This window comes from Gorilla gorilla, chromosome 2 (assembly GCF_029281585.2).
Source record: "Gorilla gorilla gorilla isolate KB3781 chromosome 2, NHGRI_mGorGor1-v2.1_pri, whole genome shotgun sequence".
Classification (NCBI taxonomy): domain Eukaryota; kingdom Metazoa; phylum Chordata; class Mammalia; order Primates; family Hominidae; genus Gorilla; species Gorilla gorilla.
Window position 1 is genome coordinate 167,188,772 of NC_086017.1, and position 5,502 is coordinate 167,194,273.

The 5,502-nt window shown below is 42.6% G+C and overlaps 1 protein-coding gene across 1 annotated transcript in view; it reads left to right on the plus strand.

Moving 5' to 3' along the window:
* The first annotated feature begins 3,606 nt into the window (after positions 1 to 3,606).
* Positions 3,607 to 5,502, plus strand: part of KCNAB1 (potassium voltage-gated channel subfamily A regulatory beta subunit 1) — a 494,315-nt gene continuing 492,419 nt past the window's right edge. The window contains exon 1 of the mRNA XM_055381884.2: positions 3,607 to 4,105. The gene's annotated coding sequence lies outside the window, so the exon portion shown is untranslated. The remainder of the gene's footprint in view (positions 4,106 to 5,502) is intronic.

Here is a 5,502-nt window from a genome sequence, read left to right on the forward strand (position 1 = left end):
TCCCAGAGAGAAGGCAAGTCTACAAATCTATCTGCTACAGATTTTCCTGGGGGAGAATATGTGGTAAAGTACCTGAGTTTTAAAACATCCTTCTGCTTGAAAAAGAAAAACAAAGGGAATTAAGAGTTGGCAAAGCAATTATTAAGTAGATTATACAGCGAAGACATGAATAGCAAAAAAACAGATGTTTACCTAGAGCAGTATTACAATGAAAGATTTTTTTTAGGATAAATTGAGTGATAGATACTTGCCCTCTGATTATGTAGAGTTACCTGGAATTTAATTTCCATGTGAAAATGTTATAAAATATTTTCAATCTTTTTCTAGATATGAAACTTTGAAAATTACCTATATACATTTATGTGTATATGAACATGTGTGGAAAAATAAAATTTATAGAAATGCCGATAAATAAAAAATGCATGTGTATATTTAACTCTAGAAGTCTGACAGGATCAGAAAGAACTCTCTCTTCAAGATAACTTGATGCTTGTGAATTTCAGTTAAGAAAGCTGGGCAGAGATTCCTGGAGGCTCATGGGAGCAGAAAGTGAAAGTGTGATGACTAGTTTAGCAGGACAAGTCTGTTGGGAACTTATTTACTGATTTTTTTTTAAAAGAATGATCATTCTAGACCAGACAAAGGGAATGAGCTTCCTGTAATTTAAATAGTGAGTTTACCTCAAGGTTCAGCAAAGCTTAAAATGATCCCTTTATTGAAGAGCCAGTGGTAGTCCCAGGACTTTCTGGGCAAGCATCTATTCACACGTCCATCTCCCAGCACTTCTACAGCCCTTAGAATTGTTAGAGGAGAGCCTATATCACAGCATGAAGAATGGGGAAACTGCTTTCTTTGGCCCTTCATTTGATCCAAGGAGGAACACTGGAAAAGAAAGAATGCTTTGTCAAAGTATGGAGCAATAGGAAAATGAGAATCCATGAGTTAATATCTTATTCAGGCATACATTCAGCTTGAGTATTCTCAATGATTTACCTTGAGATTATAAACAAAAGCTAAAAGATGGCTCGTGTCTAGTGACTTGGTTTACTTTTATCTTCAAAATATTTTAATATCAGGGTAATCCTCTTCTTTTCTGAGTTGTTGATTATTGAACATATAGTCTCTAAAAAGATAATTCCAGAAGTCCATTTGGGTAATATCAAAGACTCCATTATCTCCTTTCATTTAGCATGGCTTAGTAATACTGTCTTGTCAGACTTATGTTCTTTGGATTTTTTTTTTTTTTTTGATCAGCAATTGGTTTGGGAAATTAGAGAAAATAAATGTCATTGAAAACAAAATATCAACTGAACTTGCATGTTTAACGTTAATATTTACTTATACAACTTTACAATTTTAAGATACAATTTTCATCAAAATAGCTTGAAGTTATCACTTGTCGATTTGGTACTCATGTATTGTTATAGAAACTGGCTTATGGCAGTTAAAATGAATAATATATGATTGTCAAAGGATGATGGTCTAATTTGTAGTATTGTTTTATTCTTTGTAATTAATTACCTATTAAAATATTTCCCATAAATGGAAAAATATTTTCTCTTTGGATGAATGCATCATGTAAAAATCATTTCTAGTGAACAAACAACGACTGAAATCTCTACTGGCACATGTTGCTTTGTAAGAGAATCTCATTTAGAAGTTGCTAGTGACACTCCCTGCTGTGGATGAGCACTTGCTGGTAACTACATACTGGGCCTTGGGGAGCAGCTCAGAATTAGTTTCAGGTGTTGCATCAAAATTATGTAGTTGCTGGCTTGGGGAGTAGTATAAAGATTAACTGCTTGAAAAAAAAAGGATACTTTATTCAGGGCTGACATACACACATGCAGGATTGAGCTCTTTTGGTAAACGAGATGTTTACCAGGGCTGCTCAAACCCACCCCATGAGATTAATTCTTTGCATTAACGCAAAGATATTTCCTGATAGAAAGTGAATACACTTTCAAAAAGGATAAGATATTCCCACTGCCAGGTTAATTTCCTTAAAACTCTGCTCTGATCTCATCTTTTCCCTGCTCATCAACTCCCAGTGGTTTTCCACTACCTACAGCACGAGTTTAGCTGTCATAGTCTGACATTCAAAACTCTCAAAACACTTTTCCATTTTCTATGTTCAACAGTTGTCACCTGCCACCTTCCTGCCCATATCCTTTTAACACAATTCAACAGCACTCCTGCAATTTCTGAAACTCACCTCTTATTTTTTAGATTTCACACTAGTCACATCGTTCCCTTTATCCTCGAATGCTCTAATAGCACTTCATCCCTCCCTGCTTCTCTCCCTCCCTCATTCCTTTCTCTCTCTGCTTTCTCCCTTCCCTCCTTAAGGGCTTGATGTACACAAGACTCAAAGTTAGACATAGAAGATACACAAAGATGAGACATTTTCCCCCATCTCCAGGTGCTTGCCATCTTTTGGGGTGATAGGTAATAAACGAATTACACTATGATGTGCTAAATCTGTGATTGTGGCAGCATAGAGGAAAGGCAGGGCGAGTTAAGATCAAGGAAGTCTTCCTGGGTGAGGTGTCACTCGAACAAATTCCAGAAGGACAAGAAAGAACTAGCCATATTGAGAGGTGACAGCATGCTGGCAGCCCTGCAGCCCTCGCTCGCTCTCGGTGCCTCCTCGGCCTTGGCGCCCACTCTGGCCGTGCTTGAGGAGCCCTTCAGCCCACCGCTGCACTGTGGGAGCCCATTTCTGGGCTGGCCAAGGCCGGAGCCGGCTCCCACAGCTTGCGGGGAGGTGTGGAGGGAGAGGCGCGGGCGGGAACCGGGGCCGCGCGCGGAGCTTGCGGGCCAGCGCGAGTTCCGGGTGGGCGTGGGCTCGGCGGGCCCGGCACTCGGAGCGGCCAGCCGGCCTGCAAGCCCCGGGGCAGTGAGGGGCTTAGCACCTGTGCCAGCAGCTGCTGTGCTTGATTTCTCGCCGGGCCTTAGCTGCCTCCCCGCGGAGCAGGGCTGGGGACCTGCAGCCCACCATGCCTGAGCCTCCCCAACCCCACTGTGGGCTCCTGCGTGGCCCGAGCCTCCCTGACAAGTGCTGCCCCCTGCTCCACGGCGCCCAGTCCCATCGACCACCCAAGGGCTGAGGAGTGCCGGCACAGGGCAGGCAGCTCCACCTGCGGCCCCGGTGCGAGATCCACTGAGTGAAGCCGGCTGGGCGCCTGAGTCTGGTGGGGACTTGGAGAACCTTCATGTCTAGCTAAGGGATTGTAAATACAACAATTGGCACTCTGTGTCTAGCTCAAGGTTTGTGAATGCACCAATCAGCACCCTGTGTCTCGCTCAGGGTTTGTGAATGCACCAATCAGCACCCTGTGTCTCGCTCAGGGTTTGTGAATGCACCAACTGACACTCTGTATCTAGCTACTCTGGTGGGGACTTGGAGAACCTTTGTGTCCACACTCTGTATCTAGCTAATCTATTGGGGACGTGGAGAACTTTTTGTCTAGCTCAGGGATTGTAAGCGCACCAATCAGCACCCTGTCAAAACGGACCAATCAGCTCTGTGTGAAACAGACCAATCGGCTTTCTGTAAAATGGACCAATCAGCAGGATGTGGGTGGGGCCAGATAAGAGAATAAAAGCAGGCTGCCCGAGCCAGCAGCGGCAACGTGTTGGGGTCGCTTTCTACGCTGTGGAAGGTTTGCTCATTTGCTCTTCGCAATGACTCTTGCTACTGCTCACTGTTTGGGTCAACACTGCCTTTTTGAGCTGTAACAGCCACTGCAGAAGTCTGCAGCTTTACTCCTGAAGCCAGCGAGACCGCAAACCTACCGGGAGGAACGAACAACTCCAGACGTGCTGCCTTAAGAGCCCGTAACACTCACCGTTAAGGTCTGCAGCTTCACTCCTGAGCTAGCGAGACCACGAACCCACCAGAAGGAATAAACTCTGAACACATCCGAATGTCAGGAGGAACAAACTCCAGACACGCCGCCTTTAAGAACTGTAACACTCACTGCGAGGGTCCGCGGCTTGTTTCTTGAAGTCAGTGAGACCAAGAACCCACCAATTCGGGACACAATATGAAAGGAAGACTAACTAACGTTTGCACTCCACCTAACCTACTACTTGGAGCATGGTAAGTGTCAGCTTCCCATCCTCTTTTGTTTTGGGATTGTTTTTGTTTGTTTGTTTTTTGTTTCCCGCTTCCTTTTTTAAAAGATGAAGCATTGTAGGACTTTATCTGTGACTCTTTCATGTCACTGACCATTTTCTGCCAAATACTAGGCTTATTTACTTTCCTCTCCTGGGTCTACCTCTACATTATAAATTATTTCATGAAGGGAACTTGAAATCTATTTAGGTATGCATCTATCTGTCATCTATCCATCTTTCTTTGTGGCCTTTTCGTATAGAATATAACTTGCACTTAATTGGCACCTAATCTTTTTATATGAAATTTTTTTAAACTTTTAGGTTCAGGGGCATGCGTGCAGGTTTGTTATATAGGTAAACTCATGTTGCAGGGGCTTGTTGTACAGATTATTTCATCACCCAGGTACTAAGCCTAGTACACAATAGTTACTTTTTCTGCTCTTCTCTCTCCTTTCACCCTCCACCTTCAAGGAAGCCCCAGTGTCTGTTGTTCCCTTATTTTTGTCCATGAGTTCTCATCATTTAGCTCCCACTTGTAAGTAAGAGCATGCAGTATTTGGTTTTCTGTTCCTGTGTTAATTTGCTAAGGTTAATGGCCTCCAACTCCATTCATGTTCCTGCAAAAGACATGATGTAGTTCTTTTTTATGGCCACATAGTAGTTAGTGGCATATATGTGCCACATTTTCTTTATCCAGTCTATCATTGATGGGCATTTAGGTTGATTCCATGTCTTTGCTATTGTGAGTAGTGATGTAGTAAACATACGCATGCACGTGTCTTTGTTATAGAATGATTTATATTCCTGTGGGTATATACCCAGTAATGGGATTGCTGAGTTGAATGGTAGTCCTCTTTTTAGCTCTTCAAGGAATTGCTACACTGCTTTCTGCAATGGTTAAACTAACTTATATTCCCACCAACAGTATATAAGTGTTTCCTTTTCTCTGCAACTTTGCCAGCATCTGTTATTTTATTTTATTAAATTTTAAGTTCAGGGGTACATGTGTAGGTTTGTTATATAGGTAAACTTGTGTCGTGGGGGTTTGTTGTACAGATTATTTTGTCACCCAGGTATTAAGCCTAGTACCCATTAGTTATTTTTCCTGATCCTCTCACTCCTCCTACCCTTCACTCTCCAACAGGCCCTAGTGTGTGTTGTTCCGCTCTATATGTCCATGTATTCTCATCATTTACTCCCACTTATAAGAGAGAACATATATTACTTGGTTTTCTGTTCTTGTTTCAGTTTACTGAGGATAAGGGCCTCCAGCTCCATTCATGTTCCTGCAAAAGACATGATCTTGTTTTTTTTTAGGTCTGCATACTATTCCACAGTGTATATGTACCACTTTTTTTTTTTTTTTTCTTTTCCCCGGGT